Source organism: Corvus hawaiiensis, chromosome 7 (genome assembly GCF_020740725.1).
Source record: "Corvus hawaiiensis isolate bCorHaw1 chromosome 7, bCorHaw1.pri.cur, whole genome shotgun sequence".
NCBI classification, from domain to species: Eukaryota; Metazoa; Chordata; class Aves; order Passeriformes; family Corvidae; genus Corvus; species Corvus hawaiiensis.
The window spans coordinates 37,442,389-37,467,123 of NC_063219.1; the positions used below are offsets into that span (position 1 = coordinate 37,442,389).

The window sequence follows — 24,735 nt, forward strand, 5'->3', positions numbered from 1 at the left end:
ACCACTTTGTTCCCCTAAATTTAAGTATCTGCTTGGCTGAGGCAAACCATTAGCCCTCATTTAATACCAAGGCATGAAAGTCACTAATGCAACAAACTAATAGTTGAGGGCAAAATTTAGGGTTTGTTTTTTTTTTTTTTTTTTTAATGATAGGTTATTTCTTCTTCGTTCCCTTTGGAAATTTTTCCAGTCCTTGTAAGTATTTGTGAGAAAACTGAACTGATTCAGCTTTTACTTGAAAAGGAAAATGTGATAGGTCCAGCGTCTGTGTTTGGGTGATGCTGAATACCCATATAGGACAACCCTTGTCCTGTGATCCACCAAATAAAGTGGTAACTTCTACCTGTCAGCCCCCCAGCCTTTAGCAAAGCAGGAGCAATGAAATTGGAACAAGGAAAAAGGCTAGGAAATGGTATGGGAAGGAGAAGAGGATGATTACTTGCAAAGCTAAAGCTACAAATTTCCACTCCTACTTGCGCGCCTTGGAGAGAGGAAGAGGAGGGTGATTAGGGTAGGTGGCTCCACTCTGCCCTGTTATTCCCTGGAGAGGTGGGGATGCAGCATCCTGGACTTTCAGACTTGTGGCTGTTATGGGATGGGATGAGCACTTTGGAGATTTGGTAGGAGCAGGCAGATTTTACCAGTTTCTGTTGCCAAGCTGCACACCACAAATGTGTCTGTAAGCCCTGAGAAATAAATATGACTGCAGCTTTGTTTATAAGTGGCATAAAAACAACAGAGACAGACAGTCAACCAGCTTTTATAAATTATAATTTTAAACCAAAAACATAATATGAGGTCAAGGCTGCTGCTCTGATTTCCAGGAATTTTTTTTCTTTTAATTCCCTGATTTTTACCTCTTCCTCTTTCCTGCACTTTTATCCATGTTCAAATGTTCAAAGCAGAAATAAATGAGGAATAAGGAGTACTCTTCTCAGAGAGTAAAAGATGAGGACTTCAAATTAAATTGTGGGGTGTTTTAGGTCTTTGATCAACTTCATGTTTTCCTGAGGGAGAAGGTGTGCAGCCCTTCAGCTTCTGTTGTTGTATTTTGGGACTTCAGCTAAAGACGTGTTTGTGAGCAGCCAAAATGGCCTTTGCAGCACATTGGGGGACACAGATTTTAAATCAGTTATTTAAATTAAAAAAAAACCCCAAACCCCTAACAATTCCACTACTGCTGTAAAATTCTCCCGAAGTCAAAGGTGTAGTGCTTGCATCGCTGATATTGGTAGCAGATACAGGAATTCATATGAACTTTTGCTAATTAATCTCAACAGTTTATTTAAATTGAACAATATTTGCTTTTGTTGTTTATCGTGCAGATGTCCTCCCTTTAGTTTTTTTCTTTTTGAGCTTTCAAGGCTTTTATTGCGGCCTAATCCCTTCAAATGTACTGTATATCACATTTATGAAATGTATTGGTACCAGAGAGAAGCCGACGACTTTGTTTTTAAACAAAGACCCCGGGATAAGGGGCAATGTTTTTCCCCTCACAGGTGATGGAGTACGTACAAAGAATGCAGCGGATAATGGCAGTCCTGTCCTCTGAACAGATGGTGATGGTCCTGTTGCTAGGATAAGGCCTGAAGAATTTAGTTTTTAATTCCACATTATTTGCCTCAGTGCCATGAATATCCCTAGGTTTCCTCAGGCAAAAATACAACAAATACACAGAAAGAGAAAGAGAAGTGACATGCGGATAGAAAAGGAGACAGAGCACGGGAAAGGACTGGAGCCAGGTCAATAGAAGCTTTTGGGAAAATGTCTGCTCAGCTGTCTGCAATCACCTGGGTTTGAAAGGCAGGCAGGAAGGAAGATTGGTTTGGCATGAGAACGAGGCCTTTGATGCTTTAGATACTACAGAGAAAAATACGCATTTCTTCCCATTAGAAGTCTGTTGACTTTCCTAATTAAGATAAACATGTTTCTGAAGAAGTTAGCTCTCGCAGTACTACATTTGTAAAAACAACCATGCTTTTAAAATATATACACAGACAAGGACGTGTGCCAAGAACTAGTGCTGGTGTGGTCTTACAAATCACTTTACAGGAATATTTTTAAATCATTGCTTTATTTAAAAGTGAGTGAATTTCATTCCCTCCAGTCAATTAAATATCTAATTTCAACTCAAGTAGATAATAACCAAAGTATTTTTATATAAATGAATGAACAGTTAGAAAACTGTTAAACACACAGCCCTCAAGCATGAAAAATATATTCGTTTAACTGTTTTATTCTTTTATCACTAATTTACTACAGAGATTTTTGCACTTACATCATTTTTAGTTTTGGCATTCGGGGAAAGAAATCTTATTTTAAAAAAATTAATTCAGATTCAAATTCTCAAGGATCCCTGTACCATCTGAATTATTCCATCAACCATATTAAGGATGTGGTGGATAGTGCTGGTGGAGTTGTGATTTTTCCACAATGGCAGTTTTGAAGGAAAAAAAAAAAAACCTGTGAAAACTTCCAGTGACCCAGTTCCCACAACAAAGCACGTGTTAAATGTTAAAAAACATGTTGAATTCATGAAAGGACACAGCTCCTGTAAAAAGGTGCAGTGCCTGAGGTTTGGGGGATTAATTGCAATATTCTCCCCTTTCTAGGTGCCTGCACAAAGCCAGACTGTATTAAGTGATTTAAAGGAGCCCCCATATCAGATGCTCTGGGATTGGTGAGTGTCTGGTTCAAATTGTTGATTTTTTTTCTCCTTAGTGATTCTGGTAATTGGAATGTGATCCATGCCACCCTCATCATGCTTTATCACATAACAATGGTAGTGAGAAGGAAATTACACGAAGAAAACACCTCACGTTTAGTGCCTAAAAAGAAGTTGAGGAAAATATAGATGAGACTACATGGGACAGAGAACACACCGTGTGCCAAAATACATTGTATCTGTTATTTATATTTATGTGTTTATGCATATATATAATTCATGCTTTTGTCCTCAAAAATCAAGAGAATTTAATTTTATCAATAATGGTGTGTTGTGTTTCAGTGAGAGTTTCTGAGCTGGCTCCTTTGGAACAGAAAATTTTGCAGGTCTTCAAGCAGCTCCTGTTTTCATTATCTATCTAGAAATACTGTTAAGTAATATAAAATGGATCAAAATTTATTGATATTCAACTATCTGAGTATCACATTGTCTTGGAACCTCCTAATCATCAAACAGGCAAAAAAAAAAAATCACTAATACAGTCTCACTAATGTATTCTATTTCCAAGCACTCCTTCACTTTTTACTTCAATCTTTGGTGAAATTGATGATTGGTTCATAGAATTTCTTCTCCCTCATCTTCATAATCTTGAAAAATATTCAACCAGCTTGTTGAATATTTTTGTTTCTTTCTTAGTACCTCTAGATGTTACCTGGCTGTTCTCAAGTCTCAGTTTTTCAGGGTACAGTCACTTGTTCTACCACATTCAGAGGATCCATAGAATTTTGCTTAATATTGGATGTTCATTAGAGGGATGTCTTGGGTGCAGATGGCATCTGACTATCTGGGGGGACACAACTCCAACTACTCCATGTCTTGGTGAGGCTGCTGAGTAGATGTATTTTTCAATTTATTGTACAAAATGATGAGGTGAATTTGGTTCACAGCCCTTCATGTGTAAATAAATAAAAATACCTCTGAAACTTGATTGGAGGTGAAAGAAACCATTTCCGCTGGAGAGCGGGAGAAGTGGTTTCCCATGCCGTGCTCTTTGTGACACACACAGAAGCCTTTGTGGCTCACGTTGTTTATCCTTCGTATTCTAAGGAGTCAGACACATGCCTTAAGATGGGATAATGTGTCACTTCTGACATTGCTCTTTTTCTATAGTTTGTGTTCTTTCCTTAAATATTGGCTGTTCTTTCAGAAGCCCATTGTGAAGAAAGATGTGTGTGCTATTCTTCTCAATTCCTGGTTCATAAAGTATCATCCACTGTGATCTTTTCAGATTATTAAAATGGAATCTAGATTGGAAAATGTCTTATTTCTTAATCTCATCACAAGGATACATGGATTTCCTTAAAAACCGAGTTTTCTTTGCTTTCTAATCTTAGACCATTTTTTTTAATACAAAAGCAAAAGGTGCCAGTGGCACAGCTACCTCATGTAATGAAACACATAGATTTCTCTTCTACTTATTTTATTTCTCGCATTCATCATTCATATTTAATGCCACAGGCATTTGACTTCTTAATTCCCTATATTGAATTGAAGAGGCATGCACAGCATGCACTCCAGTTTAATGACTTGTAATTCTTCTTCATTGATGACACACTTTTTCACCTGGAAAACTTGTGGTGCCGAACTTCTCTCACATGTGTGATGTAGTCAGTATCCTTAACAAGGTGATGATGGCTGGCGAGTGGAATGACTGGAAAGTGTAAGGTCCTAACCTTAAATGCCTCTTGGACTGAGAAAACACTGGCCTAAGGGTTTTTCTGGTGAGATGTAGATATATATATATACACACAGATATTATTTTTTTTGTATAGTTGAACCTCAGTTATTGACTTCTCTCCTGCTTGCTCTAGGACATGCCTCTTTGCTTATTCATTCTCTTTTTGTGAGCCAAATTTCAAGTAATACACAACTTTCCCACCCTAAGCTAATTAGCATTAATCTACTGAGTAGGTTTGCCAATAATATTTCCAACAGAAAGGTTTCGTAGACTTCAGCAGGGCTAGAAGATCATATGAATGATAAATTACAGTATCTGACGTCAGTATTTTGGACTAAGATATGATGGACTAAGCAGTATCCTGAATGCTATTGTTTATTTACAGACATCTCATAGGACTGTTGTAGTTAGGTTTAGTTACTTGTAAAAGCTTAAGATTTTGGAATAAAATATTCTGTGGAACTACAAAGTATTCAGGCCATTATAAAAACATTGCACCTTTCCAGGTTTTCAAAGCACTTTAGAAGCATTTACCAACTCTCACGGCACTGAAACATGGGAAGTCTTATCTTTTATTGATTTCCCAAGTGGGTTGACTGAGATGTTGAAGAGTTCTGGTTTGCTAACTGTGAGCACTCTGATAGCCAAATGCAGTGTCTGAAGGAAAACAAAAGATGACTCTGAATTTCCCCTCTAACTATTACAGGGAAACCCTTTGGAGATCTTCCCTCAGGAAAACAAAGGGAAAGACATGGAGATGAAGTTGCCTGGTTATTCAGTGAGACCACTCCTGAATGGGATCCAGGAGGATGTGGAGGGATTTTACAATTCAAGTCAGCTCTGGAGTAGAGGAAGAATAACCTTAATTCGAAACTTGCTCAAGGCATGTGTTCTTCATGAGGATAGGTGGAATGTGGATGGAGGGGGAGAGGATTTTTTTGGAAGAGGGGCTAGGTAGGAGAGCAAGTCCAGTTTGGCTCCTTGTGTAGGCTTCAGTCACTGGTGATGAAACCTGTGAAGAGGGAATGTGCAACTTTTTGAATAGCACTAAAATTTCTGTTCCTTAGTAGTGTGGTTATTGAGATTCTCTTTCTTTCCTCCAATGAGACCCTGTGAAACCATTTCCTGCCTGGCAGGGAACTCTCTGTATGTGCCTATCTGTGTCCATGACTCCAGTACAGCAAATCCACAGCTTGTTCTGATGATAGAAGACTTTATTTGTTGCTGGATGTGTAGTGGAGAGCAGGAGGAAAGCTGGATGTTTCTGGTCCTCGTCAATCTAACATCAATTTTTCAGCAAGCTCCTAGAAGTGAAAGAAGTTATACTTGAGTGAGTGCAGTGATCATGAGAAAATGAGTGTTATTCTGTTCATGAATGATGATTTAACTCTAGTCTTAGTAATAGCCTTGAAGTTTTCCTTTGGAATATATCCTAAAGGATTAAAAAATAAATGTATGGTACACGTTGGAAAAGATCTTCAAACTTTTCCGCATAGAAGTACAAAGCTTATGTCTGGGAGGGATGTCAGAGGTCGTCTGGTTCCAGCTCCTGTCCCAAGGCAGGAGCAGCTCTACCTAAAATGTGCTTTGGTTGTCAGGTGGTTTTTTAGCCTTGGAAGTTTTCTGTTATTTTCATAACTTTCCAATAGTTCTCCCTTCTGCCCCCCACCATTGAAGATCTTAATGTATTTAGTGTTCTGATTTCTCTTTAGTAGTTAGAAATGTCTCAGAAAGTGGTTATTAATAAATCATTAAAGGTTTGCATTTCATTTCCTTGCTGCTCTACTACTCTTTATTTCCAATCATAGTACAAAGTCATTTTGAAAACAGAAGGAAGGAGGAATCTTTTACAACTGAGTCAAATCTAAATGATGGGGGTAAACCCAGAGATTTTTTTTCTTTGCCTGGAATACTCTTTGTTATTCAAGTTATTTGCTTAGCTAAAAGATTTCTTAGCCTGATCTTGTTTTATCTGGAATCGGTGAAGAAGAAATAATCTTGCATGCAGGGCTTTACAAGCTGCATATCTTGAACATGGAGTCACTTCACCAATAGGGCTTTCCTGGGAATAGGGAATAGCAAGGTTGAATATAAGGCTTGATAACTACAGATATTTTCAGTAGCACCAAAGGAGGTATGGGAAGTGATGAAAAAACTTATGAAAGGTAAACGGACTATAATTCATACTAAATATCTCCCCTTGTGCAGAAGCTCTTTTTAAATTACTCAGATAAATGAGCTCATTTATGGAATGTTTTGTACTGCATGAACTTATATGGGCACCTGTCATGTATATATATTTTTAATACTGAACTCATATAGATGGCTTAAAGTCCCCCTTGCCCTTTAGTAAATTTAAATCTCCCACAAAGCTGCTGTACAGTAGTCATAAAGAAACATTTATGGTTCAACATAATTTCCCTTCATTTCTTTTTCTCTTTCCTTAAAAAAAAAGGCAGTTTAAAAGTAATAAAGCACTTCCTTCTGTAAATCTTTGATCTTTTTTCTTCCTAAGGGAAGATTAATTTGTAAATATGCTAATGGATTTGTATAATATGAAACCTTCATAAGAAAAACTACATTCGTTCATATGAATGAACACATCTATCTTATTCAATTTATAAACTAATGGCTGAGAGCATCAACAATGCATTCTGCTCAGTCTCGTGTCCAAAATCACTGCCTGTGATTCAAAGACAACAGAGAATTTTGCAAAGAAATGTAAGCTTGACAGATGTTATTTTCCCTGACTATTTTTTTTTAAATTTGTTTGCAACAGTGAGATTTGCTGCTGCTGTAGCCAGGTGAGTACCCTGCTCTGAAGAAATCCTGTGTGATAGGAGTTGTATCATGTGGATGTAATGCATCCAGCTGCATGCCTTCCTAAGGAATCCTGGTGGTCTCCAGCAGGGTGCTGAGCCTGTAAGCACAGTGATCCCTCAGGCAGAATCCCCAGAAACTGAATGACAGCAAAGTGTTCATCCAGGTGGCTCACATAGCTGGGAAGCTGACCCTCACCAGCTCCTCTCTGGGACAGTGATCCTGCCACTTTCCTTCCAGCTGAAAGGCTCGGAGGAGTTTGGTTCCACCAGTGCAGGAGTTGGATGCAGTGATCTTTGTGGATCTCTTCCCACTCAGGATATTCTGTGCTGTAGAGTCTCTCTACTCCCCCAGCCACTGCGGCCGCACTGGGCCAAAACTGCCCTCTCTGCTCCGTGGCAGGAGGAGATGGGACATGGGCAAAGATTTCATGGGGGGGATTCAGCCAAGGCAAGTGCAAGGAAAAGTAGTTCACTGGAACCTCCTCGTATTCCTGTTTGTGTCCTGGGTGTCTCCAGGCATTGCAGAGCTCCATCCTTCTTCCCTTTATTCCCCCAAGCCTGCAGTTCGCTTCTTTCCTTGATTTTGCCTTTATTTGACTTATTCTGGTGCTTAGCTGAGAATCCAGAGAGGGTTGGGGTTTGCTCCAGCCCTGCCTGCTGGTGAGGCTGTGGCTCCTCTTCTGGGACCATGGGATTGGCAGTGGAGAGAACATGGAGAGGGTGGGGTAGAACCTTCTGCATCCATCATTTTCCTTCTGCTAAGGTCTCTTTGTTATTTAATTTTCTCCATGATTTTTTTCTCTTGGTGCTCCTTTGTCTCTTTTCTTCTCTGGACTAAACAAACCTAATAGAAACTTGTCATTATTAAATGAATGTAAAAACCAAAGTCTGTGCATTGATTCAGAGGAGCTGTGCTGTATGGTCACCCCATGGCACCCCAGTCCACAGGGAAATGGCTGCTCTTAACCATGGGCTCATCTCTCTGCCTCTCCACAAGGAAGAAATCCAAATGCTTTGGTTTTAGTCCCTTCAATATCTGGCATATTTTTTAATAAAAAGTGTGTGGGGAGGATTTAAATTGATTTGAATTTAGCCCTAATTTTGATCCAATTTCATTTGCAGAACGAAGCTCAGCGCCGGAGGAGTCTAAGTGGTGCCCTTGTACCTCTAAGCACCTCTAAGCTTTATATGGTGATTTTTCAGGCCTGGTTTATTAAGGTAAGCACAGATATGTTGAACTTCAAGCCAGCATAGCCAATGAAGGATTGTTTGATGTGCTCGGGGTACTCAGCGCTGTGGAGCCGCGTCGTTAGCAGCTTCTTTTCCCAGGGGCTGACAGATTTGGGTCCGGCTCCAGCTCATGGCTTTCATCCTGCTGCCATAAACAAAAGGTGTGCATTTCTTCAGGCGTGGAGCTTACCCAGACTCCTTCCCTCGTTTGATGCTATCGTGCTCTGGATAAGAATAGAATTGTAATATGCACCTTAAGGCAGGAGAAGAAGGGGCGCAAGGAGGCAACCCACGGCTGATTCCTAATAGGGGTGGGTGGGAAGGAAGTGTCAAATGCTGCTCAGAATAGATTAATATTATAAAGGGGTCTGGAAAGATCAGAAATAGGAGAGATTCAGATCTCTTTTTCCCCTTTCTTTTCTCTCCAGGAAATTCTCTCCAGGGCTTCTCAATAAGAGTGGGGACGGAGGGTGAGCAGAGCAAAACTGGTGGGAGAGACGTCGCTGCTGTAACGAACAGAGCTGAGCCCGCAGTGCCAGAGATTCTGTTCTCTTTAAAAAAGAAAAGGCAGGGGGTGGAGGGAGGTTTAGGCTTTTCTCTAGCAAAGTTTTCTTCCCAACAGTCAAAAATAATAGAAAGTAGACATAGAAGAGATCTGTTAATTGATCTTGTCCATATCTTGCCCAACACAGAGTTATTCCCTGCAGCATATTTACTAGTGCTGAGCTCAGCTTTGTTTTTAAAACCTCCAGTGACAATCTCCCGAGGGAAGTGGTGAAAGCCTGACTCTACAGCCTACTACATCTCCTTGTCGATCTGCTTTGCAGAGGGAGACTCTCACAAACCAGGAAATATTTTCTGACGTTCAGCCTACACCCCTCACTTTTTTTTTTTTCTTTTCATTTCTGTCTTATTAATTCTATTTATACTCTTCTGTATCATGCAAAATAATGTCCTTCCAGGAGCACATCATGAGTTCTAACACCAAAAGGTTATGTTCTTGAGAAAGAAGAGCTTTGCCTCATGTTGGTTCTTTCTCAACCAAAGTAAATGCATAATTTAATTACCTGATCCATTGCTGGTTCATGGGTGGTTGTTAAACACCTACTGCAGGTAGAAGTTAGGTCATCCTCTAAACTCAAGAGATTCTGCATGAAAAGAGCCAATAAATCAATAGAATGAATCCTTATCATTTTTAAAAATTTAATTTCTAATGCCTATATTTTTTTTTGTTTCACTTCATCAGTAGAAGCCTTTCTGCAAAGCATGTCCTTTTTCATTGCCTTTCCCTCGCTCCTAATCTTAGCACTAGATCGTGATTTGGTCAAGGTCCTATTTAAATAGTTTTGGGGTTGCCAACATGGTGTGTTCTGATATTCAGATCTCATAATCCAATTTTGAAATTAAAAAGCTCGGGGCAAAAACACTCACACAACTGAAATGCATGTTTTTGAGCACTGAGCCAGTGTTAAGATCTTAAGAAGAATATACCAAACCTCCTCTTTCTCTTCCCAATTAATATAACAACTGTCACGCACAAAATCTCCCTTTTTAACTCATGCCCCGTGTGAGCACAAGAGACAGCGGAAATGTAAGCTGGGCTATGATTTGGGGAAGGTATCTGAATTCCAGCTGAATGCAGAAAATATGCAGAAGAGCAACTGATTTATAGTGCCTCATTTGCTGTCTTAGCAGAACGATGTTCTCTGTATTCCCAACAATAAAAGCAACAGTGAGGAAAAAATAAGTCAGCGTATTTCCCTCCCATACCAAGGCTTTTTCTCCCCTCTGCCCAAGTCATTATTTCAAGTTTCTCAGTATTAAATCTAAAGGTTCATCAACTCACATCTTTACAGCTCTGTCTTTCTGTATACAGGACCCTGTCTGCCTGTTTCCTCTATTGCACTATTTTGTTTGTACTACTGTAATCATTTTGCTGGCCCAGATCTGTGTGGGTGTGCTGGCAGCTTTACAACAAAGTTACATGGGAACTGAGTTAAGGTTGAATATTTATTAGAAGAAGCCATCTGGCGTCAGGCTGTCTGTACAGGGGGGCTTATTTCTTTAGTAGTCTCTCCTTTTTCTTTCTAGCTCTTCCTCCCTCTCTCTCCGTTTCTCATTTACGTGCCGCATATATGTGAAAAGTGGAACACACATCTTGACATATTGATTTGATTCTTGATATTTATAGCAATTAACCCCTCTCATGTGATTATCTCTGTCGCCTCACCCCATACCTCTCTCTCTCTCTCCCCCTCTGTTCCCAGGGTGGGGGAATGCTTGGGGTCTGTTCCCGTGGTGGCAGCCCCCCGGATGCTGCTGAGCTCCCACTGCAGCCCCTTCCCGCTCGTGCTGCTTCTCATAGGCTCCGGGCAACTACAGCTTTGCTCAAACATCTCTCTCCTGCTCTTTCCACACTTTCCCTCCTCCAGCTTGTGAGCTCATAAAAGAGTGCTGTGCTCCAAAATCTGCCAACTCACCATATTAAACAAACTAGCCAGCAGAAGGGTGTCCGTGCTATTTCACCATTTGTATGACATCGCCAGGCTTCAAAGTGCAGCACTAAATTGCCAAAAGATGTTTACTTTACTTGCTTAAGAGCTCCTCGTAATTCAATTGTTCTCTCTCCCGCAGTAGAAACACACATGCATCCTGAGCCGTGCTCTTGTGAGCTCCCACTAGTTATTTACCCACGGGCTTTCCTCCGTTGTTTTTTACACAGTGCTTGACTTTTTTTTTTTTATTTTTTTTTCAGGGGCTTCTGTCTCAAGGTAATTTGTTTTTTCTGGGGTGCTCAACCGCAAGGACCTTGAAACACGCAGCTGTCTGGCTGCCTTTTTTCCCCCCTCGCTAATAGACATTTAGTGTTTTTTCCAAAATAATAAATTTTTTCCTTTTTTTTTTTTTTTTTTTGCTTTTAAACATGCACAAAGTTGGACATCCAAAATTGTTGGTCACCTTGGAAAACCTTGACCTATTTTTCCTAGCGGGCCAGGGAAGCTGATACAGTCAAGCTGGCAGCCCTTTCCCACCATTCCTGACTTTTGTAAGTTAATATTCCGGCCTCACAGCCTTGCATAACCTCCTCGTTCATCGGTGTGGTGGTTTTGGTGGTGATGCCAGGTGGGAGAAGAGGAGCACTGGGCAGTAGAGATTCTTTCCGCTGATAGAAACAGTGAGTCACTACTGTCCTGTGATTATTCCCTGGCCTTTTTTTGCCAAAAGCTGCCTGCAGGGATGAAAGGAAAGTCCTTTCTCCATGACCTATGCCGGGGGTTAGCAGCCTCCCAAGCTCCGGCAAAGAGCAACACGTGGGCTGGTTTTGAGCAGTGTAAAGTAAGGAATGAGGGCTGGGAGCCATGGTGGCTCCAAGGACGTAAACTGGGAGATGTGGTGGTTCCCATCTCCAGCCTCCCACTGCTTTCCCTCTGGTTGGATGGTTGGCAGCCTGTTGTCTCCTCCCCCAGGTAGTTTCTCTGGGCTTGTCATGTCTTTTTGTATGTTTAATCTGGGAAAGAAAAAAAATAAGGGTTTTTCCATGTGGTGATCTAGGATGGATGAGCAACAGCCCTGCTTGTGGGAAAGGGATGGGGAGTGGAGTGAGGAGTGGGAGCAAGGCAAGGAGGAGAAGGTAGTGAGGGATGGGTGATAAAGGAGGCTGGAGAGAGGAGCTGCTGAGCTCATATTCCTTCCTCTTTTCTGAGCTAAAATGAAGGGGGCTGCTCATAGCCCACAGTTATTCTTTCATCCACAATATGAAAGGGGGCCAAGACGGGTACTCTGGTGAGTGCCAGTGGTCTTAGCTCCTGATTCTCCAGCCAAATGGGAAAAGGAGGGTGAATCATGTATGTAGGCTTTGTTTTCCATGTCTTATGCACAATGACCTGAGTCAACCCTGGATCTGAAGCCCACCAAACTTCCATTGCCCAGCAGAGTGGAAGGGTTGTGTTTGAATCAGTGGGCAAGAGACATTGACTTTTTTACTGCTGTTAATTCCATTTGTCCTTTGGCAAGACATTTAAGTCATCGTGTCTCATTTGTAAGAGCATAATGATGATTGTCTTCAACAAATATTGCAAAGTAAAGGCTACTGTTGGTAGTAAAATCCTCTGAGGTGCTCAGAAGAAAAGATGTATCAAGGTGTGTAGCTCAGTTTCCTCTGTCAGGCCTACAAGTCTGGCAGCGATGCTTTCTCACCGATATAAACCCTATTTTCTGTACCAAAGAACAGGCAGAGCTGCTCATTACTGGTGTGAACAAAATATATAAAAAGCAGGTCGAGTTCAGGTTTGCTTTAAAGCTTGTTGCACTTATCAGCTTTCCATGCTCTCTGGACAGGCAGCCTGAGTATTAATCTCTGGTGAAATATGTCAGTGCTTGCCCTGGGTTGGTGTTACACAGACCAGACCAGATAATGCCTGAGCAAGGACAGTAACAGGGCAGCAGCTTCTGACAGGGATGAGAAAGCAGCTCTGGATGAGTGTTCAGGAAGGAGCAGGACATGGGAGAACCTCAGTGCCAGATTGAGTACTTTAAGCAGTGAGTACTGTCACCAATTAAAATAACCATAAAAAGCCAGACATTCCTCACTGGAATAATTCGTAACAGATCCCCAGTGCTGCGTTACCTTTCAGCAGAGCTCTGTGAGGGAGCCATGGCCTCTGCAAAGTATAGATCTGATCAGGAAAAGAGGCAGAGAAAAGCTTTTTCCCATCCCAGACCACACCATCTCATTAGTGTCACTCTGTGATGGCACTCCTGAGGCTCTTTCCCCATTTCTAAGAGCAGCACTGCTTTTCAGCAATCGCTGTTCTAGTGTCCCCCTCCTTCCTAGGACAGACACCCAGAGAATAACCCTTCTGGCTGATTTGGGGTAACTCACAGAGCTGGTGACTGGCAGCATCCCCTGCCACCTCTCCTGTCCTATAAAAACACCAGAAGTGCTCCAGGCGTGGATTGGGAACTCCCCCAGAATAGAGGCAAGGGGAGATAGAAATGCAAACCAAGACAGAAGAACCACTGAGGTCTGTCCTCTGCTCATGCCCTTTGAAAACCCCCTTAGTCCTTTGTTTCAAATATTACACCCAGAAATCCCCAGAGCAGCTACTCTAATGTGTAAGCACAAAGTAGGAGAGTGTGGGTCTTAAATGTCTGCCTTCAAACTGACCAGCAGCTTGATTTCCAGTCCCAGAAGTGAGGAAATACTTTAGATTTGTCTGTTCCCACCTTTCCAGGTAGTCATTAAAACTTTCCGTTGAGCCTTTTTTCTGTTTGATCAAATTTACCTGTAGCTAAACTCATTACTTTTGTTTTTAAACACACGAGTATAAAGGTGCTGGCATGCATTTGAATGAAAAACACAAGTTTAATAATAATAATGATAATAACAGCAAAGTAAAATACAGACTTCAAAACATGAATCCAGGCACTGTGATTTGTCTTGGAAGAGCTGAGGATCTGAACTGTAGTAGGACCACGTGGCCCCTGTGGTGGAGCAAACCCTCCCAGCCCAACGGTTATTCAGAGAGAGAGCCAAGTGACACAGTTAAATAACAACTGTGCTAAAATCCTCAGTGCTTTAGTGTTTTGTAAAAAAGGAGGAGGTTGTGACAAGAATGTATTTTGAATTTTTGAGTATGAAGTGTTTTCGATACCAAACCCAGCCTATGCAGTATCCATACTCTGTTTGAATGACTGTTTTTTACAGCAGTGAAACATCCTTGGGATCCTAAAACTTATTTTTTCAGATGTCAATGTGCCCAAACAGGCCTGCTGCAGATAAGACCTTTTTATAAGAGGGATTTTTGCTGCATCCCCGGTCCCTCAGAGCACCCTGGCTGCTCCCATGGGGCTGCACCAGCCCCAGATACTCCACTTATGAAACAGAATGTGGTTTAAAACCCAAACTCTTCTCTCTACTGCTTGTTTAGTCCAACAAAATGTGTTTTATTGTTGTTTCTTGACTTTTTCTTCGCAGACACAATTCCTCTAGGCTATTGTTATTTCAACAAAAGGAGGGGGAGGATAGGCTCAGCGAGTCACTCTGTGGCTTTCTGGTGAGGAATTAAGAAATACTCTAACAGTTTAATAATGATAATCTCCAAATAGTTCATAACGGCATTAAGGGTAATTAATGACATTTGAACAGTAAGAGTACTTAATCCCTAGGGAAATGTGATAGCCACAATTTTATTTACATCTGAAGTTGTTTCAAAGGTAAAGGGAAAAGATTAATCTGTTTTTAAAATGGTTTCATACTTGCACTCTTTCAGATTTTATCTTAATTTAATGTAAGCAAATAAAAATAATAGCTTTTTCACTAATAATAAAAACTGCATTCATGTTAGATCCAGCATTAGGTTAAAAATAAAGAGAAACTCTTATATGTTTCCTGTGGGATTAAGATTTTCTGAAAATTATAAATCACCAGTGATACTGTGGTTTACAAAGAAGGATAACTTCTTCTAAAAGACCCACATATTTACATTTTAAAAACATTTTTCATAGCCTTTAGAGCCATTAAAAGAACTTAAATAATTTTGAGGATAAATGCTATGTGCTTTACCTTTTATGTTTTAGCAGCAGTTCTTATTTTCTCTCCACACAGCTGACCTCCCTAAACCTTTGAAAAATGCTGTTACATCCTTTTACGTTTTCACAATTTTACAATGAGGGGAAAAATAACTCCTGTGATAGTTTTTGAGATAATACTCGAAGCAGCCTGATTCAGATGTTTAGCTTTCTAAAGTCAACAGAAGGAAAAGGGTTTCATTGACCTTGGGTTTTGAGAATAAATAGGATAACACCTGATTTGAGACAGGAAGCTTTAGCTGGTGTAAATATGCAGAGCAAAGCAGAGGGTGTCAATCCAGTTTAGCATTTGAATGCAGCCTCTGCTCTTTTGGTTATGCTCTTGAGCCTGTTTCTACTTTTGGCTCTTACATTCCACAGAACTTCTGTAAAATCAGCAGGGACAGTGCTAATAAATTTATAATGTTGTTTTGTATTTCTGAACATAGTACCTCAGTAATTAAGTGAAATATTTATGATGAATATAAAACAATGCAAATTCATTTGTTTGCCTGAAAGCCAGCTTGTTATTTATTTAGATTTATCTTTGAATGATTCTTAAATTGAATCACAGTATGAATGAGGGTGATATTTAAAGCAGAGAAAATTTGCTATAGTGTATTGATGCATCACACTGTATTAGCTAATGTTAAAGCTATGCAGAGGATGGTTAAAAAAAACCCCAGAAAACAAAAATTATCTTTGATCTAAGAATAATTCCTTTTTGTCTTTTTTTTTTGTTGGTAGGAGTTCCACAAGCTGAATCAATTTCCCACTGCTGAAATCTTTAATAAATCTTATGTTTCATTATAGCAAGCTATGCATATGCAAACTGGATCCTGAATTACAGGACAGGTAGGTTCAGGATAATGTGATCTAATTTTCACCTCAGCTGGCTATGTTTTCTTTCATGGACTACTACTTCTGGTAGTTTTTATCATTTACTGTTTTCAGTCCTCTAACAAATTCTAATCCAATGAATGTAGTGACCTATGAAAGGAAATGTCTGTGCAGTGTCCCTGTGTTGATGATTATGAACTAAATTGTTTACTTCAGTTGGATCTTTTTCCCCCTTCCCTAAGTGAAAAATATCTTCTAAAAATAACTTCCTTTGCAAACATAATGCTGTTGCTCGCCTCAGCTTTCTGCTTGACAGTTATCATGTTCATATCATGACTAAGGAAGGTAACGAAAAAAAAAGGAAAGATACGTATTCAGTTTGAAGAGGATATTTTACTTGGAAGCCATTATGTGAGAAAGCGTTGTGTATCCACTAATTGGAGCAGCTATAGATTTTTATTATATTTTATCTAATTTTGGATGGATTGCTAATGTGCTGAAAAATTATAGGGGCTCACAGGTGGGAAGACTTCACTAAGAAGCACTAAAGCAGTGTGCGATAGGAACACATCATCTGCTTCTTGCCTGGTCTTGGTTTTGGCAAAACAACCTTGAGCAACCAAACGTGACCAACTCTTACATGAATTGACCAAGTACACTTTCCATAAGGGTCTGTCTTACTGTCAAATCTACAGCCAATATGGCCATTACTTGGGAGCTTTATTTCTCAGTTTTATCATCATTTTATGTTTATTTTATGAGCATATAGATAGATTTTAAAGTATCTTTGGCTCATTACACGACAGCATCTAGGTTGTGATGTTCAGACCGAGAGCAGGGCTCCTGGACAAAAGCAGGGAATGAAGTTTCTACCTTATGGTGTCTTATGTTGCCACCAAATGTGCTGCCACCAGAGCACATGGACTGTGATACATGAGCAGGTGGGGGCACAGGAATGAGCTGTGTGTGTCAGCGTTGATCTGTGACGTGTTCAGCCCAAGGTGAAGGTAGGCACCCGCAAGGATTTGCAGGTTGGCATTTCTATTTTTTGTTGGTTTCCTAATATCTTAAGAAGGAGATAAAAAGAAGACTGGAGAAAATGTGGGGCTTCCCATAAGGAAATGGGAAATCTGGTTACCTGGGATATGGAGAAGGCTGAGCTACTCAGGGGCTTTTTTTTTGTCCCAGTCTTCACTGGGAACAGCTCCAGCCACACCACCCAAGGTGCAGAAGGCAAAGACAGGGGCTGACTGTGGGAGATCAGGTGTGAGATCATCTAAGGAACCTGAAGCTGCACAAGTCGTGGAACATGAGGAGACATATCTATGTGTGTACTGAGAGAACTGGTGGATGGAGCTGTTGGGACCCCATCCATCATGTTTGAGGAGCACGGCAGTCCAGCGAAGATCCCGCTGATTGCAAAGGTGAAATTGAAGCTCCATTTTTAAAAAGGGGGAAAAAGGAAGGTGCTCACCTGTGCCCAGCAAGATGATGGAGGAGATTGTCCTGGAAACTGTGCTAAGGAATATGTAAAATAAGGAGGTGAATTGTGACAGCCAGCATGGATTCACTACAGGCAAATAGTGCCTGATGTGATAGGATTAGAGTGTTGTGGATGAGGAAAGAGCAACTGACATCATCTACCTGGATTTGTGCAAAGGATTTGATGCTGTCCTGCAGGACAGCCTTGTCTCTAAACTGGAGAGATTTAAAGGACTATGTTTTCAATAAATCACCCATACCTGCTGCTCACTTTCTGGGCTCTTAAAAATTATCTGAAACATGCTGAAAACATAGAGGAGCACTCAGTAAATTTAGTTGGCTTGAAATGTGCTACTGCGTGTTACTATGAGAATGCTGTTCAGAGTCTCTTGCTGCCACACGCGTCTTCTGGAAAACAATTTCCTTTTTGGAAATGCAAATCAGGCACTATGGTTTGATGCCATAAAAGGACTGGGAAGTTTGAGTCCTTTGATAGAGAAATGTTAGTCACAGGAAAGGTAATTGAGTGCTGTGCTACAACATTCATTGCTGCAGAAATTTAATGTGTGATTCTGCCTTGGAAAACTGAAATCCAGACGTGATGGGCAGTCCTTGTCCCTTTTCCTGTCCCTATGCTAAAAGGTCTTGCTAAATTTCCTTCTTTACAGGCATTCCCAAGAAAAAGATGAAGTTGTCAGCTTCAGTAAGTACAACAATGCTCCTCCTCTTCAAACCTCAGTGGCATGAAATTTTCAGCTTTTTTTCATTTTTAAGATATAAAAAATTATTTCTCCTGGTGGATTGCCCATATGGAGAGATTTAAAGAAATATATGAGGCACATTCATAGCAAAGAACAAGTGAATGTTCCCACTCTCTCAATTACTTTTGATTAAAAAAAAAGGTATTTTGGGTAAATCTCATCATTTTAGGGCTGTCTCAAGGCTTCAGAGCCTTGAGCTGGCAGTGGCACAGAGGTGGGGGGTGTGTCATGGAATGGTATGGGAGGTGAAGTCCTGTGATCATTTCCATCCAGCTCCAGAAAGGAGGCTAAAAAAACCCTCTTTGAAGGAATATTTTGGTTAACGTTATATTTCCTGATATTCCCGGATCACATGTGCAGTAGAGTCACGAGATTGTTCAAAAATCTAAAAATAGAGCTCAAAATACTCAAAATAGGATTTCAGTGGTATAAATAACAATTTAAATCAGGGTGCAGAAATAGCTCGTGCTCAGCTCCTTGTCTCTATGCCGAGCCCGATGGTGGCGGGGCAGTGGTGGCAGAAGGGCTCCAGCCCACGCTGTCACTCCTTGAGCTGTGCTGCTCCTCTGGGCTCCCCCATTGCGCTCCAGATTCCAAGCTCACCATCATACCCGTGGCCATGGCTATGGCTGGGCTTCATAGAATCATTGAACGGTTTGGGTTGGAAGGGATCTGAAAGATTATCTCGTTAGAGCACCCTGCTGTGGGCAGGGACACCTTCCACTATTCCAGGTTGCTCCAAGCCCCGTCCAACCTGGCCTTGGACACTGCCAGGGATGGGGCAACCACAGCTTCTCTGGCAGCCTGTGCCAGGGCATCACCATCCTCACAGTAAAGATTTTTTTCCTAATATCGAGTTTAAACCTATTCTCCTTCAGTTAGAGTCATCTCCCCTTGTTCTGTCACTCCAGGCTCTTGTAAATAGTCCCTCTCCATCTTTTCTGTAGGTTCCCTTCAGGTTCTGGAAGGCTGCAATTAGGTCACCCTGAAGCTTCTCTTCTCCAGGATGAACATTCCCAATTCTCTCAGCCTTTCCTCATAGCAGAGGTGCTCCATCCCTCTAACTCTCTCCGTGGATTCCTCTAGACTCACTCCAAGACCTCCAAGTCCTTCCTGTGCTGGTGACACCAGAGCTGAAGGCAGCACTGCCAGGACTCACCAGGGTGGAGTAGAGGGGCAGAGTGACCTCCCTAACTGTTTGGTCAACATAAATAGTAATATTTTACTGAGCAGACATATTAAGTTTTTGGCCTTGGCTTGCTGATGTCATTTCAAAAAAGTAGTCGGAAGTGGCCCATGAGAAGTTAAAAGTGCATTTATTCTGAGAAAAAAAGAAAAGGAAAATTAAAAAGAAAGCTATATTTTTTATAGTAATGACTTAAAATGTCAGATGGGCTTTGCTATTGAACCCTCAGTATGTTTTTAGTAAGGGGACTACTCGTTCTCCCTGACCCCCACAAGAAACCCACCCCAAACCCACATTTATGTTGTTAATGGCCTAACTGCCTCAGTCCTAAGATGTGACTCTCTGCTGTGGTTGACAGTGCTGGGGAAATAGCTGGCTAAGTGATTCTTGGATTTTAAACCACAAAATGCTGGTCATGAGTCCAATATTCACTTTTCAACTTTGGGAGGAACAGGACTTTGACCTCAGAAAAGGCCCAGTGCCTGTACTCAATATCCTCATGGATACCTTTTTCTTTAAAAAACATATCTATGAGGAATAGACCATAAGATATAAAGAAAATAAAAGTCATAGACTATGGGCTAGTAGTGAAGTCATGGTAAAAATAAAAAATGACAACGTAGAAATGAGAACTTAGAAACCAGATTTCACCCAGAAACTGAACTGCATATATTTTCACTGCTCTTATTGGCTTTCTGAAAGCCACTTGTTGCTAACAGAGTTTTATCTCCATACATTTAAGTCGAGATCAGATACTATGCCAGTAGCAAAAATTTGCTTTAATTACAAGATGAAAATAATTTTTAGTGGAAATTGAAGTCATTTAGGTCTCAATCCTGCAAAGAGTTTTATGCTTGTGTTTAATTAGTGTTAATGTCTCTAAGTAGTCCCATGATGAATCCTATTGATGAAAATGGTGCTGCTCAGCTTGGGTACAGCTAAACACACAAATATGTCTTTGCAGGGTTTAGGCTTGGTTTGCAATTGCACAGATTGATTTTCACTCGAGGTCTTAAAAAGGAAAGCTTGAATTTTGTGTTAGAAATACATTTTGATTTCACTGTTCTATTGCCCTGGTCACTAAGATAAAGGCTGGACATAGTAACCTGTTGATTCAAGTACTAAGCTACACACAGTCCTTGCTCTCTACCCTAAGAAAAGGTTTAAAATCCTTATCATTCCACTGGTCTGACTTCCACCCTCTCCTAGCCTGCCATTCCCACTAACAAAAGTATTTCCACTACCCCTCAGAGAAAAGCAAGGCCAGAGCAAATTATTCAGAGTAGCCACCTGCTTCTACAGTGTAGATCATGTAATCAAAGAACAAGAGCACTACAGTGATGGAACACTCATTTTGGATAGCAAATAATTTATCAAATATTGAGAGGAACAGCGTTCTCAGTGTTTGGAGAAAGAGTGATCCCTGCTTATCAGTTGGTTAACCATGAAAAGGTCAAATATTCTGAATCTTTGATCACACACTGCATTTGTTGTAACCCAATACTCCTCCCAAATTAAAAAACCAATGAGGCCAGAAGATGTTTGCCCCATTAGCAATTTGTAAGTGAAAGTCTGCAAATAATTAGATTTCTAGGATACAGTAAACTGATAAACATTTTAAATTATTAAAGATATTAATAAGGAGCACTGAGGAGTTATTTTTCCAACTAAAAAATGATTTTCTGATGAAAGGGAGAAAAATTATTCTGTGCCAGTAGAAAACTTGTATGTGCTGATGATGAAAAGCCAATGAAATTAAGTAAAGTTCCAAGTGATAAAATTTTATTGTCTTGGAAGAATATATATTTGAGAAACACCTGTGCACACCCATTCTCATAATCTCTCTCAACATTTTGAATTTCTATTACAATTTTTCTTAAAATTCAGACTATCAAAGTGACTCCTTTCACTAGGACAGCTGAGATTGCACACACAAGGCTGAGAAGCTTTGGGTGGGGATGTTTGTCCGTGGGTATTTCATCATGAGTTATGCCAGACTAAAAATAGAGCTTTTCCTCTGCCTGGTATTCTATCTGCCTTTGCTCAGTTATGAACATAAAGAGAGATATTAACTTGCTTGCATTAAAAAATATATATTATATTCTTGTTCTGCTACATGATGAAGGCTGGAAAAAAGCTTTATTTTATTTATTTTCCTCTCAGCATCTTCCCAGTGCTATTTTACCATCAATCACTAATGTTGATTATTTTTAACTACTTGCTTCTCTCTCTCCTTTCCCCCAACAGCACCACATCACCCAAATCTACAGCAGTTCTTCAGAGTAAACCCTTTCAAATATGAACACCGTTGCTTCACTGAGACCCTCCTCATGGACCTGCCCCAAATCTCCTCTGCGGTCAGGAAAATGTTTTTCCTTACAAAGCTGCAGTCCTACCACTGAACTTGTTGCCAAAATCTGAAGGCTTCCTTGTTCTTTCATGGGATTTTACTGACCCAGTGTAGTGTGGGATGGTGCTGGAGAAGAAATGTGGATGTGCTGCAGAAACTGTTGTAGCTGAAAGAAGGAGAAGCAGCTGAAGCAATGGATGATGTCTTCATCAATGGAAAGGAAAACATTACTGGAATTAAATGCATATCTGCCAATGATGGCAGACATAATGCAAAATTATAAATATATACAACATATGGTTATAAATACTATAAAAATTATAAATATTGACAAGAGAGACCATGTCCTGCCTTGGCTGGCAGGTGAAGTCACAGAGACAAGAGTCATATCATCAACTTTGGGTAAGATAAGGCCCTGGCTGAATGGAAGAGGTGATACTTCGGTGCTGAAAACAGATAACCTTTCTTACCATCTCTGGTTGTTTGAAAAGCAGATTTTTTTTTTTCAGGTAGGTAGCTGACTATATCTGAAGTGTGATGTCATCTGTTATACTTTTGTTTCCTTTGTAGTTGTTAGAATAATGTGATATATTGTAAGCACAAAGCATGTTAGATCTGCACTTCAGTCTCTATTGGCTTATTTTAAAATTCTGAGTTAAGTTGAAGAGATCTGTGCTTTTCTTCTAAGTCTCCAACCAAGATTTCAAACCAAATTCAAGGTTTCCAACCAAACTTTTAGACTTGGTTCTTGCATTTCAGGTATTAACCAGCATTCTACAGGCAGTATAGAATAAGTTGCCTGAAAATTTTTTGCCATAGCTGCCAGTTTTCCATGTTTTCTACTACCATAAAAAAACGCCCCATAGAATATATCTTTTTTTTTTTTAGTTTTCAGTTCCTTGAAGTATTACAAAGAGTATTCTTTTCATCTGATTTAGAGGGGCACTGAAGAGACAAATATCTTGAGTCTTGCTGGATATTAGGATCCTTCTGTGTGCAAATAACCAGTCTGTCTTCAAAGGAAATTTCTGTGAAGGCCTGTGAAAAGGCTTAATCTCTCTTGACCACTGTTCTCCTATCACATCCTACATGTCCTGTCCTACCTTTGCTGGCCACAAGGTACTTGAAAGGTTTTTTTTTTAAATCATTGCCTGACCAGTGTTGATTTGCTTGTACTTTTGTGCTAGAAGACTCCACCAAGGGCTGACTTTGATGCTTGGCAAGAGAAGGTGGAGGATTTAAAGATTCCCTGGCGAGATGGTTTCCTTATGAGTCGAGTGAAAATCAGGAATAATTCTGCAAGAAGTCTGGGATGATTTAAGGGAAAATTTGGGGAGATGAGAAGTGACCACCTCTGGGATGCAGAGAGAGGAACAGAAGGGCAGTGAGATGCTTTGAGCAGGAGGGATAAAATGTGAAATAACAGGGTCAGAACCACTGTATCTCACAAGATTTTGTGTTTAACCAAGCATATCAAAGGCTGTGTCTTCTCCAGCACAGTGTGTGCCCCTTCCTTCCCTCTCTTGGTGTTTAGCTTTTCCCTGTGATGGCAAATACCCTGCTCCAGCCTGTCACACACAGCATGGAACCAAACCAGTGGCTGCTCCTTGCCCTGTGACTCCCAACTCCTCCTGGCTTTAGCGCAGCGAGTTCCCTCTGATCTCAATGTCTTCAGCTGCTGGTCCCCCACATAGGGGACCCTCGTGTTTGGCAGCCACTGCTGGATCAGGCCCGTGGAACTGCTAGCATGGCTCATCTCCTCCAGATTAGCTCCAGGTCAGCAGTCTGAGGAGGGAGTCAAAGGTCTTTGATCCCGATGGAGGAGCAGTGCACGTGACATGTGCATTGGCAGCTGGAAGGCAGAGGGACCAGGAGAGGTTTCATCAGGAAAGGAGTTGAGCAGTAGAGAAGGAAATTGTTGCTCTGCTTGTTCTGAGAGAAAAACACTCTCTAAAGGCAAAAAAAAAAAAAAAAAAAAAAAGTTCTGCAGTTGATTTATATTTCTATTATGGGCTTATCCTGTTAGCTTGTTCTTAGAGAAGAGCTGCTCCCTGAGGTACAATTTATCCTTTTTAGAAACTCTCCTCCCCCAAGAAACTTGCAACAGTGGAAAGAACAAAAGTTGAGATGGTGTTTGAAGGAAGAATCTAAGAAAAGTGATTGAGCAGCTGGATTCAAGGTTTCATGCAAAGGAAAACTCTTCTGGGTGAAGGCACCCAGTGTAAATAGTTGAGAAGCACTCAAAGAGAAGGACTTCATGAGAGTTGTAATGGCAATTTTAGAGGTTTCCCCAATAACAGCATTTCCCCCAAATGCTGTTAAGGTGGTATCTTGAGAGCTACAAAAAGAAAATTAGGGATAATTCTCAACTAGTCAGGAACTTCTGGTTTGTTTTTCCTCCATGGAATTCATGGGGAAGACAAAGGATGTAAATGTAGCAGGAGACTGGATGGGTGAAAGAATTATGAAAGATAAAATAGAGTGAAGGTCTTACAGAATACAGGAGACCTTTGCATCCATGAAGGCACGGCTGCTGAGTCAGGCCCGTGGCTACGTGCACACTCAAGAAATACTCATGTGCTGATAGAAAACAGATTTAAAAGGTAATCGTGAAATTGCTTTAGAGTTCTGGATGTGTTTGGAAGTTTGTGACTGGTTGTCAGTGATGTCATAACCATATTTATTATAGCTCATAAATGGATGGGTCTGACTGTTTTCCTTATTTTAATGTATAAATTGCAGTTTATAATGGCAATAAAACACTCCAGGCTGTGCATTTCAGGGTGATTATTGCATTTCTCAGGTGGTTAAAGTTACTCTAACTGCCTTTTAGCTCAGATTTCAATAGTATTTGCCCAGTGTTCAGGCCATTTTTACTTGTATTTTTATGTGCAAACCCCAAATTAAAGTGTTTTATTGCTTTTTAATTAAAATGTTGAAGTATAAAGAAGGGAATGGTCACAGGCAGATAGAGAGTCACAGTAGTAGGTGTTTTGATGTAAGAGGGAGGGGAGTGTGTGAGTAGGGGAGATGGGGAGAGGAGAGGCTGCAGAGCCTGTCACTGCATTTGGGTATTTCACAGGTACCCACT

General features: G+C 40.6%; 2 long non-coding RNA genes across 2 annotated transcripts in view; one reads left to right on the top strand and one right to left on the bottom strand.

Moving 5' to 3' along the window:
- Nucleotides 1-2,582: 2,582 nt before the first annotated feature.
- The window catches only part of LOC125328754, a 141,114-nt gene continuing 118,961 nt past the window's right edge, over nucleotides 2,583-24,735 (top strand). The window contains exons 1-6 of the long non-coding RNA XR_007204846.1: nucleotides 2,583-2,680; nucleotides 7,183-7,207; nucleotides 8,348-8,443; nucleotides 18,016-18,050; nucleotides 21,542-22,153; nucleotides 22,583-24,247. This is a non-coding gene — a long non-coding RNA (uncharacterized LOC125328754). The remainder of the gene's footprint in view (nucleotides 2,681-7,182; nucleotides 7,208-8,347; nucleotides 8,444-18,015; nucleotides 18,051-21,541; nucleotides 22,154-22,582; nucleotides 24,248-24,735) is intronic.
- On the bottom strand, nucleotides 5,600-9,603 carry LOC125328756. The gene is made up of 2 exons (XR_007204848.1): nucleotides 9,523-9,603; nucleotides 5,600-5,707 (listed from the first exon to the last, which is right to left on the bottom strand). It is a non-coding gene; the product is annotated as an uncharacterized LOC125328756 (long non-coding RNA).